At 48.5% G+C, this 11821-nt stretch overlaps 1 protein-coding gene across 1 annotated transcript in view; it reads right to left on the bottom strand.

Annotated features, from left to right (window-relative positions):
- TMCO4 (transmembrane and coiled-coil domains 4) overlaps positions 1 to 1308 on the bottom strand; it is an 88190-nt gene extending 86882 nt beyond the window's left edge. Inside the window, exon 1 of the mRNA XM_019666654.1 lies at positions 1254 to 1308. The gene's annotated coding sequence lies outside the window, so the exon portion shown is untranslated. The remainder of the gene's footprint in view (positions 1 to 1253) is intronic.
- Positions 1309 to 11821: the final 10513 nt, after the last annotated feature.

Here is an 11821-nt window from a genome sequence, read left to right on the forward strand (position 1 = left end):
TCTTTTTGCCCTCTTTACATACTTCACAGGTTGGGAAGATTCCAATGGTTTCTCCTCTCTGCCCAGCCTGCCGCCCCCCACCCCCCCCAACCCCACTGAAGGGCAGTGTTTTATTCCACTCTGGAGTGTACTCTTGGAGGGCAGCACTTGCCTTGTTCACTCCTGTACCCTCAGTGCTTAAATAATCACCCTCTGCTGCACAGTAGGTGCTCAATAAATATTTGTTGAATGGATGAGTAGATGCCCCTAAAGCTTAAAGGGGTTTCATGATTTCTGCAGTGAAATGAACACTGGGTTAAGGAGAGGACAGCTAACGGTCGACTCCTGCTTTGCATTAGTGGTCTCTAGGCCAAGGCCCTGGCTCTAGCCTGGCTGTGCGCCTGCCTCGCTGTGTGACCCCAGGGCAGGGCAGGGCAGGGCAGAGAAAGGACAGTGTGAAGGCCCACTCTTTGCCAGGCACTGGGTCAGGCTGGGGGGTGGGAGGTGGGGGGTAAACCCAGGCTCTTATTCTGTTCTCCTTCCTTGCAGGTTGGTCTTGGGGCAATCCCTCCATCTCTCCGAGCCTCAGTTTACCTAGCTGTAAAATCCACTCTAAAGTGAATAGCAGTCCTTCTTCCCTCGTCTAACAGCAGCAGCTGGGTGAGGAGACATGGCTGGCCTGTGACACAGGGGGCCTGGGTTTTTCTCCAGAGTCTATTCCCAGCCCCCCTCAGTTTGAGCGTCTGCTGTGAGCTGGGAGGCTGTAGTATAAGGAGAGAGGGGGTGAGGGGTGCGCCGGCGGCCTTCCTCAGCAGTGCGTGCCGGTGCGTGGAGGGGCTGCGTGGAACCAGAGGCAGCTCGTTGACCCCGGTAACCCCGTGTGATCTCAGGCAAGTTCCTCCTCTCCCCGGACCAAAGCGGCGTCTTCACTTATCCAAGGAGGGGCCGAGCGGCTTCTAGGGGCTCGGAGCTCCCAGCTGGGAGGCAGAAGACGCCTGAGCGCTCCGCCCGGCCTCAGTTTCCCCAGCTGCCGCACCACGTGATGTCTAAGGGCGCTTCCGGCTCAGAAAGAAAACAAGCAACAACCAGGCAGCCGTGACTCCGGGGCGGTCAGCGCTGGGGAGCGCGCGGCCACTCCCGGTGGGTCCCTCGCCCACGAGGGGCGGAGGGCAGGGTGGGGGGCAAAGGGCCCGCGGGGCCCGGAGGGCGGGAGCTCCCGCGTGGGGCCCGCGGGGTGGCGGCGGGAGTGGCCCCGGCGGGACCGGGCCCCTTACCTGGAAGCGAAGGCGGCGGCGGCTCGAAGGACACGGCGGCGCGGGCTCCTCCCGCCTCCCCCGGCGGCGGCGGCGGCCCGGCCACCCCGCGCTCCCCAGCGAGGCGCCGCCGCCCGGCCCGGCCTCGCCTCGGACGCCTCGCTCCGACATGCCCCGCTCTGGCGGCCGGGCTCGCGGAGGATCATGACTGCGGCAGCGAACTGGGTGGCGAACGGGGCGAGCCTGGAGGATTGTCACTCCAACCTCTTCTCGCTGGTGAGTAGCCGGGCGGCGGGGAGGGGGGCCGTGTCTGGGGGGGGGGTCCCCGACCTCCGCCGCCGAGCAACTTTCTCCTCCCGCCGCCGGGACTTCGCCCCTCCCTCGCCTCTCCCCGCCGTTCGCCTCTCGCCGATTCTCCCCCTTTTGGATCGTCTCTCCCTCGCCTTGGATCCCATCCAGTGTTTATTTGGCTCTTTAAAAATCATTTGTGAGCTCGGCGCTCGGCGTGGAATTTGCATGTGGAAGTCTCAAAGCTGCTGATTCTGGGTCGCACTTCGAACGCCCACCCTCTGTTGCAATCACACCCCCCTTCCCCTCCCCTTTTCTCCCCTTTTTTTCCTAAATGTGAAAGGCTTTGCCTTGTGCTGCCCGCGCCTGCGATAAGCAGCCTTCTTCCCCCCCCCCCACACACCCCTTGTCGGATCGGCTGCTCGTCCGCCCGCCTTTTGAAATTAAAAAAAAAAAAAATCCATAATGACACCTGCAATTTCGCCCGAAAACAGTTGATTGANAGCCCGCCCCGAGCGCGTCCAGGCCCGGCCGCCCGGCGGACACGAGTGGGAGTGGCGCGCTCCGGGCTCCGGCTCGCGGGCGGCGTGTCCTCACCCGGCGGGTCCCGCTGTCACCCGAGACAGGGGTGCCGGCATCAGGAAGTGACGGGCCGACCCGGGCGCGAAACTCCATGTGTGGGTAGAACCAGGAAGCGGCGGCACATCGGGGCGCGGGAGGGGGCCCCGCAAGGGTCGACTGCAGAAAAGGGCTCGCGAGGGCCTTGGCCCGGGAGGGAAGGAGCCAACAGTGACTTGGATGGACATCTTCCAAAGTAAATTTTGTAAAAATCAAAGAACCCGCCTCGGAAACACCCTTCCCGCATGTGTATATACAGCACTTGGAAGTTTACGGAGTGTTAAGGTATCTGTGCTCTCCGGGGTTTTTCTGTTTCTCTAGCGCTGACTTTGGTTTCAGTTTCAGGACCTTTGCATTGGAGGTGCTCATGCCTGGCTCTCTGCCCCAGGCCTTCTCCTTCCTGTGTGTTTCAGCTTTCCATGGCGGTGACCACTCAGGGTGGCATCTGGGAGTCTTCCCTGACTACCCAGCACATTCAGTCATTGAACAAATATTTACTGAGCACCTACTATGTGCCAGTGTGGGGGAATCACACCAAACTTTTGGTCCTTTTCTATTTAGTGACAGTATTCCTCACTCTGTGAAATCATTTTGTTCATTTTCCTGTGTCAGATTTATTACCTGCCATCCCCGCTAGAATTTAAAAGCCTGGAGAGTGTGAGTGTGTGTGTGGGGTCTTGGTTGCCTTGTCCAATGCTGTGTGCCCAGCCCCAGGGACTGTGCCAGGCACTTGGTAGGTGCTCAGAATCATTTAATGAATACACGGATGATCTTATTCCCCTAGCAAACCTATAAATTCTTGTCACATCCATTCTGCAGGACAGAAAACTGAGGCTCAGGTCCGGGCCATGCAGAAGCCATAGACCTAAGGAGTGCCAGACAGGGAACATGAATCATTGTGTCCACAAAGTCAGTTGCTCTTTCTCGGTGAAGACGGCCTAGGACCATGAATGGAAAAGGCAGTGGAGTGGATGTGGTCAGAGACTAGCTTCCAGTGTGGAATCTGTGACTCAGGACTTTGTAGAATGCTTTAGGCCTCCACCTCCTCATCTCCCCACTGGCCAATCAGGACCAAGAAGAGCCGCTCTGCCTACCTACAGGGCTGTGTGAGGGTCTAAGGGATCAATAGTGCACCCTTCAGGGGCTTAGCGGATTATATCTGAGCATGTGGGCCTTGCTGAGATGAAATATTAGCAACCATATGGAAGTGGATGCTAACAGAAAACCTCTAGCCAGCAGCCCTCCTCTCAATGTCTGGTGGCTCCTTCCAACCAGATTGGCTTTGTGGGACAAGGCATCACTCTGCACAATGGCTTTGTCATAGAGATCCTGTATTGAACACTCTTGACTCTGGGCATTGGATCCAGTTACAGCTGTGCCCACTGCTCACCCTTTACCCCTGTCACCCCTACTGAACAGCACACAGGACCTAATCCAAAATCAAGGCTACGGCAGGAAAGGTGTGGGAAAATATGTGTATCCCTCTGGTGTATGAGGTCTGACAATGGAGTTTGTGAACTTGTTGCAACAATGTTGCTAACCTTTTTTTGATATCACAGGGATTATTCATTATGAATTTGTATCAACTGGACAAACAGTTAACCAAGTTTACTATTTGGAAGTGCTGAAAAGTCTGCATGAAAAAGTTAGACAAAAACAACCTGAACTTTTCACCAACAATTCATGGCTGTTGCATCACGACAATGCACCAGTTCATACGGCTCTGTCTGTGAGGGAGTTTTTATTTTTTATTATTATTTTTTTAAAGTACAACTATTATATTTTAATTTCTATGTCCTCTGAAATCTCTAAAAAACAGTTTTTGTGAATACATTTCAAATTTACCCTGTGAGGCTAAACAGGATCAAATATGGTGATGAAAGGAGAACAGACTCTGGGTGGTGAACACACAATGTGATATATAGATGATGTATTACAGAATTGTACACCTGAAACCTATGTAACTTTCCTAACCATTGTCACCCCAATAAACTTTAATTAAAAAAGATTTACCCTGTGATAAGTGAAAATTATAAATACAAGCACTTATACTCATGGGAATGCTGGAACAAGACCTCCCAATTACACCTCCGAAGTGTCTCTGTAATAACGTCTCTGCCATTCCCACTCTTGAGACCCAGGCCAACAGTCAACATGCCTGGTCCGGTTCTGTGAGGGAGTTTTTAGCCAGTAAACAAATAACTGTATTGGGACACCCTACCTACTCACCTGATCTGGCCCCCAATGACTTCTTTCTTTACCCAAAGGTAAAGGAAATATTGAAAGGAAGACATTTTGATGACATTCAGGACATCAAAGGTAATGCAACGACAGCTCTGATGGCCATTGCAGAAAAAGAGTTCCAAAATTGCTTTGAAGGGTGGACTAGGCACTGGCCTCGGTGCACAGCTTCCCAGAGGAGTACTTTGAAGGTGACTGTAGTGATATTCAGCAGTGAGGTATGTAGCACTTTTTCTAGGATGAGTTCGCGAACTTAACTGTCCGACCTCATAGGTCTTCGACATTTTTGAGGTTTGTTGAACATTGTGGAATTACTTATTCTTAGTAAAAGATACTTCTACTAAGATGTCTTCTATCACCTCCGCCCAAAGGAATGTTTAGGGAGTTGTGCTGCAAGGAGAAACCTTTTCATAACCACTAACTAGTTCAACCAGAATTTACTGAGTAGTGGGTGAGGTTCTAGGCATTGTAGATACAACAAGGGAAAGACTGAGGCTTGGGCCCAGGTTGCCAGATTTAGCAAATAAAAATACAGGACGCCCAGTTACATTTGAATTTCAGATACACAACAAATAAGTACTTTTTTTAGTAGGAGTATGTCTTAATATTGCCGAGGACAGAGTTATACTAAAAAAGTATCCGTTGTGTATCTGCAATTCAAATGTAACTGGGTGTCCTGTCTTTTATCTGGCAACCCTACTTGAGCCGCATCCCTAGAGACTCTGATTCTGCTTGTCTGGGGTTAGGCCACGCATAGGTGGTGTTCACAAGCTCACCAAGTATTTTAATGTGTGCCCAGCATCAGGAACCACCGATGGAGGGCTTGTCTATGGATTTTATTCTGGGTGAGATGGAGAGTTGTAGAGGGTTTGAGGCAGTGACATGATCTCATCTTTTAAAAGGATCTCACTGGCTCCTTGTGAACAGAGAGAGAAGAGTAGACACAGGCAACCAGTTAGGAAGCTGTTATAATAGAGGCCTGGGAAGGGGCCTGGATTTGTTGAGGGCCTACTATGGGCTAGGCACAATAAAAATATATAACGGAGGCATAGGTTCCTGGGTTCCTAGATTAATTTCTCCCAGAAATTATAAAACTAGCCATGAATACTGTTTAGCAGCATTAACCTTGTGGCTGGCTCTGCATGTTTTCCATACAGACTTTATATCATATAATCCTATGCAGTTTATACGATTCTTAGCCCCATTACACAGAGGAAGGAACTGAGGCTCAGGGAGGTTAAAAAACTTAGCCAGGGTCATCAAGCTACAAGATGCCTGGACCTGGCAGATTCTGCTGTCCTGCCCTCCCATAGGCTTAAATATCAATACAGGTTCAGAGATATTTAGATGAGTTTGGATAATGATCCCCAGCAGGATGAGTTGCAGATCATAGATCCCCGGGAGGGGATGGCTTCTTTGCTATGTCCCATAGATGTCCATCCTTCCAGACCTGATCTGGCCTGGGTGTTCTTTGAATGGAACTGAATTGTGCTGTGAGATCACTGAAGGCAGCCTCACATCCCTTCCCGAAGAGCATCTTTATGATACCGTCATGCTGAACTTAAGACTGAATGACTCAGAAGATGATTTATGGTCACTTCTTTTCTAACGACGTGCAGACGTACACCCTCAGACGTAAACAGGGTTCCCTTGGGGAGGGACTGGATACGCCTTCAGAGAAAGGCCAGGGTGGAGTGTTGCAGAAGGTTTGTGGTTACCATGGATATTGTTACATTGCTAAGCAATCTCTTGTTTATGTTTCCAAGGCATCTTTGACCCGAAGAACTTAAAGTCTTTTTGTTCATTGGACCATCAACTGGACTTGGCTAAACTAAGTGGCAGGGTTTGGGGGTCAAAACCACTTGGGTTAATATTTTCCCCCACTATTCTATTGTGTTAGGTAATAATTTTGTAGTTCTCTACCTTATCTGTCACACAGAGGCTTGGGTGATGACCTCTACCTGTTCCTTATCTAAGAATGCTTTGCACTTGCCCCTGGCCTGACAGTTTCTATTGCATGAGACCCATATCATTGGTGGTACATGACATACCTTAAGCTGGTACATGAACTTGCATTAAATCATCTTGGATCATACATAAGAAAGTTATTCCCTTCAATCCTTATTTTATTGAGAACAGTTTGATGCTATTGAATCTTTTTTGTTTTGAAGTACAATTTTTATTTGTTTCTTGTAAACTATTAATCAAGGCTATTAATTAAACTCATGTTTAAGCCATTTTTCTTTGTGACTTACAGGTTCACCAACATATATGTGTGTGTGTGTGTGTGTGTGTGTGTGTGTGTGTGTGTATATATATATATATATATCTATCTTTTTTAAAGCAACTCTATTGAGATACCTTTGACATAAAAATTGTATATATTTAAGGTGTATACTTTGATGTTTTGATATATGTATACCTTGTGAAAAGATCACGCCAATCAGGTCAGGAATATTGGTTGCAAGCAACAGAAATCGATTCTGGCTATCTATAGAAAAAAATTAATTGTAGGGAAGGAACCGGAGTGTTCATTGAATCAACCAGTGGCTCAAACACCAGAGCTATGGGGGCCATCTGGTTTGCTGCTGCTGCTGCTGCTACTGCCACTTTCAAACCTTCATCCCTCCTTCATCACTAGCCCCAGAGTCAAGTTCTGGGAAAGATCATGTGACTTCTATCATGTGACTGCCTCAGATGAAATGGGAGGTGGGCGGAGAAAGGGCTAAGCGCCCCAGTTGGTGAGTGGTTGCTGGTGGAACTCTTCTTTCAACAAGATTAGCCACAGGCAGTTTCCTCAGACTGGGAGATGGGGGCCAGGAGGAGGGAGGCAGCTGAATGTCAGGCAGTCAAAGGAAAGAGGAGAACACAAATGGCCACTCTAGTTTTGTCCTCTTTGAGCAAACAAGCTCTTATGGCGGGTACCTCAAGTATCCTGAAAAACACACTTGCTTCTCAATGTAGACAGGCCGCCAAGAAGCAGTTTGAAGCAGTGGGAAGTGTAGACGTAGCTTTGGAGTCAGTTGGTTCAAATTCTGTTACCTTACTCACTTGTGACCTTGGTCAAGTGCCTGAACACCTGGGATTTTAACTCTTTAATTTGTGAAATGAGGATAATCATTCAGTAATGCTGCATATGGTTGTTGCAAAGATTAACGATAACTTAGGAAGTGTGGGTTCTGATTCCAACTCCATCTCTGACACATTGAGCACATTTTGGGGGAGGGGCAGTGGAATATCAGGGATTCTCTGAACCTCGATTTCCTGTCCCCAAAATGGGAGAAGAAGTAAGACCTAATCTTGCAAGTCAATCAGACTTGACTTGGAGCCCAACATTGCCACGTATGTGCTACAAGATTCCGGGCAAGTGAGTTAGCTGAACTTGAAGCAGCCCAGCTAAGGGGCATGGTGCAAGCCCAGGCACAGGAGACATGCTGTATTGGTTTCCTAGAGCTGCCATACTTGCCACAATACCTTGTTTCTTAAACAGCATTAATTTATTGTCTCTCACAGTTCTGGAGGCCAGAAGTCCAAGATCAAGGTGCTGAAAGCTCTGTGGGAGAATCTATTTCATGTCTCCTCCCTAGTTTCTGGTGGCCTGCTGGCCGTCTTGGCATTCCATGGCTTCTGCTGCCGGGCTCTGCCTTCTTCACATGGTATCTTCCCTGTCTGTCTTCACACTGTCTTCCCTCCATGTGTACCTGCCTCTGTGTCCAAAGTTCCCCTTTTAAAAAATTTGTTTATTTATTTATTGTTAATTAATTGTTTTATTACTTTTAGGTGTACAAAGCAACATAATAGTTAGACATTTAAATGCCTCGTAAAGTGATAACTCCTCCCCAAATCTACTACCCCTCTGGCATCTTATATAGTTGTCATAATACCATCGAATATCTTCCCTATGTTGTACTCCACACCCCGTGACTATATATACCTATATACAGTAAAATCTTGAGTTGCAACTACCTTCTTTTGCAAGTGTTCCGCAAGACGAGCAAACATTTCTAATACATTTTAAAGTGGTAAACGAGTGATGTCTTGCAATACGAGTAGTTTGTTTCTGGAACGAATTATGCTCGCAAACCAAGGCATTACTGTATTTAGTTATAGTTGACATTCAATATTATTCTACTTCAGCTCTTCAGGGGTATAGTGCATTGGTCAGGCATCTACTCAACCTATGACGTGATCTCCTTGATAAGTCCAGTGCCCATCTGGCACCTTATCTGATCTTTACAACATTGTTGATTATCAAATTTCCCCTTTTTATAAGGACACCAGCTATATTGGATTAGGGCCCACCCTAATGACCTCATTTTAACTTGATTATCTCCGTAAAAACCCTACTTCCAGATGAGGTCACATTCTGAGGGAGTGGGGGTTAGGGCTTTGACCTATCTACTTTTGGGGAAGGGGACACAATTCAACCCATAACAGGTGCTTTACATATATTCGTTTTCCCTCCTCGTCAAAGTTTCTTATCAAATAAAATTAAATACCCTGCTTAGTACCTGGAACAGAGCAGGCCGTCAATCAATACTTGTTGAGTAAATGCATGGGTGGGTCCTAGGTTCCATAGTGTTCTGAATTCTTCAGAGAGTTTTCTACTGACGCCCAAATCATCCCCCTTTAAAAAAAGTAATTTCAAGGTCCTCTGACAAGAATATAAAATGCATAAGAATAGCTCCAGGCAGGTTCACGAGCTGGGGTCTGCTTTCCCTTGAATGTGCTCGATGCTGTGCCCATCGCCTGAGCAATTGCAGGAACATCCTTCATTCCTGGAAATGCTTTCCTTTGCCACAAATAATTGATTGTTCCAGCAAAGCCTGAAAAACTTCCTCCAGTCATTTGAAAAGAGGTTCCCATAATGACCGGGGCTGGAAGGTGAGATGAGAACATGGCGGTGGATAATGGGACAGGTGTGCTCCCACAACCCTCTGCCCCAGACACTCGCGCTCAACCAGGAAGCTGTAACCAAATGGTGGAATGCCACCTCTTCTTAATTCTTCACCCTTTTGGCCAGGGTGGGGGCCACATACCTGGAATGCTTACGATGAGCCCGGAGTGTTCCATGTGACACAGCAAAGGGACTGAAAGTCCACACTCTGGATTGGACTTCTACGGTCTCCCCTTGGCCCCACCACTGTGTGATCTGGTGCGAGTCACTTAACCTCTCTATGCCTCAGCATCCCTGTTGGTAATTTGGGGGTAATAATAGTACCTACCTCATAATATACGTAATAACGTATGTAAATAAACTTTGCACAGTGCATTCAAATCATGTTAACAATTATTGTTTTATTATATTGTTGCTGAGGACACTGCTGATGCTCAGGCTGATAATGGGGTTGGTGAATCCTAGTAGCCAGGTTTTAATAAACTTCCTTATCAATAAGAGAATAAAATGAGTCTGTTCTCATCATTCCTGTTAGGGCTTTCTAGAGTGCAACCCTCTCTCTCGCTCTCTCTCTCTCTCTCTCTCTCTCTCTCTCTCCTTGACTTCTCATGTCCTGGCCTTATCTCCTTATGATCCCCAGTGCTCAGCCATGGATTACTTCACTAATTCCCCCAGCAGCCCTATAAAATACAGATTATAAGCTGTTTCAAGGAACCTGAGACTCAGAGAGGTGAGGCGACTTGTAAGTGCTGAAGCCAGAATCCAAGCCAGGTATAACTCACTCCAAGGTCATATTTTAGGGAGACGGGTCTGATGGAGATGAAATTTGGCCTCCTCCTGCAATTCCTCTCCACCCTTAGGCCCTCCCCATAGGGCATAAGTACAAAGACCTTCACTAGATTGGCCTGTCCTGGACAGTGCTCCTATTCTGGACTGCCTTCTACACCCCATCATCAAGGCCAGCCCCCTGCTCGCTATTCATCTAAGGGGGTCAATGATTGATGATAAAGGCAGCCCATTAGGACACAGGATTCTCTTCCAGGGGCAGTTTGAATCATCATGGAGACCCTGAGAGCTGTGGGAATGTCCTCCCCCACTTTACAGATAGGCAGACTAAGGCTCAGAGAAGTTCTGTGAATTTTACGGGTTATACACTAGGCCAGAGCTTAGCTTTGAGCCTTGGCCTGCCTCCCTGGGTTCTTCCACTCACATTCCCTTGCAACACTGCTTGTTTCCTCTGCCCCCGTCCAGGGCAGCCTGGGCTGATTTTGGCTTCTGGTGCCCTCTGTCCCCATCCTGCCAGGGGCCAGAAGGTGGCTGGGACAAGCTGGGCTTCAAGGGGAATGGTGACAGCAGTGTCAGGACATCTTTGCCTAGAGGGATGGAGGACATACTGGTTGGGGACCATGTGCCAATATAGCTCCCATCAGGGGAGGCTGGGACTGAGGAGTAAAAGTCTGCAGGAAAGCCATCCCATTTTTATCACTCTCTTTTCTTTGTCTTTAGCATCGGCAACAGCTTCCGGAATTCTCTGGCCTCCCTGAGTACCTGACCACTGGAGGTTAGTTTCCTGTTCTGCTTCGCAAGCCCACAAGTGACAACTGGCTTCTTGGTTGTTTTGGAAAGGCACACAAAGGGCGCAGCATCACAGAGCAGAAACAGCCCTGGATGAATGTCCCAGGGAGCTCTGAAAGAGGCTGGCTGTGCAGTCTAAGGCAGATGAATTTACCTCTCTGATCCTCAGGCTCCTCATCAACCTGATCGCTATTGCATAGGCTGTTATGAAGATTCAGCTGGATGATGCATATAAAGCAGGTTTGCAGGGCTTGGCCCCTAGTGAGCTCAATAAACATGCACCCACCATTATTATGGTAGAAATGGTGATGTCATGAACAACTGAAATCTTGGTGAAGCTTTTCTTCTTGGTGGAGGGTCCAAGAACTGGATGGAATGGGAGTGGGGAATGGGGAGAGAACGTTCTTTCCCTATCCTGCTGGCGACCATCCCCAAATGCCCATGCCCAAGGCCAGCTCAGGAAATGCCAAACAGTTCTTGTCATTTACTCATCCTGGGGAGACAGGGTGTCCTTCTGGTCCACTTGGCCTTGACTTAGCGTGGGCACGCATTCACCCACCCACACACTCACACACTCTCAGCACCCAGACTCAGTAAGACCAATAGCATGGGTGTCACAGAGTCACCCTGGAAGGACCTGGTAAGAAAGAAAGGGAAGCACCCAGATTTCAAGAGCAGCGAATTGCATCCACACTTACATTTTGACTTTTCTTTGTGTGAGGCCACGGGGCATGTGACCCGTGTTTATTGTTCGAGGGCCCAACAGTGCCCTCAACTCGTGGGCTTCAGGGGTCTTAGGAATCATTCAGTCCTACTGGCTCATTTTGGGGAAAATGAAGCTCAAGACCTTGTTCAGCAGCACATAACCACAAGGTCATGGTCAAGTCTCTGTGCTCCGGTGGCAGAGTTCTCTCATCCCCCCCTGACAAAATGTAAAGTACCTTAAAAAAGTCTCCAACCTGCAGCTGTC

The sequence above is a fragment of the Hipposideros armiger genome, unplaced genomic scaffold (genome assembly GCF_001890085.2).
Source record: "Hipposideros armiger isolate ML-2016 unplaced genomic scaffold, ASM189008v1 scaffold_477, whole genome shotgun sequence".
Taxonomy (NCBI): Eukaryota; Metazoa; Chordata; class Mammalia; order Chiroptera; family Hipposideridae; genus Hipposideros; species Hipposideros armiger.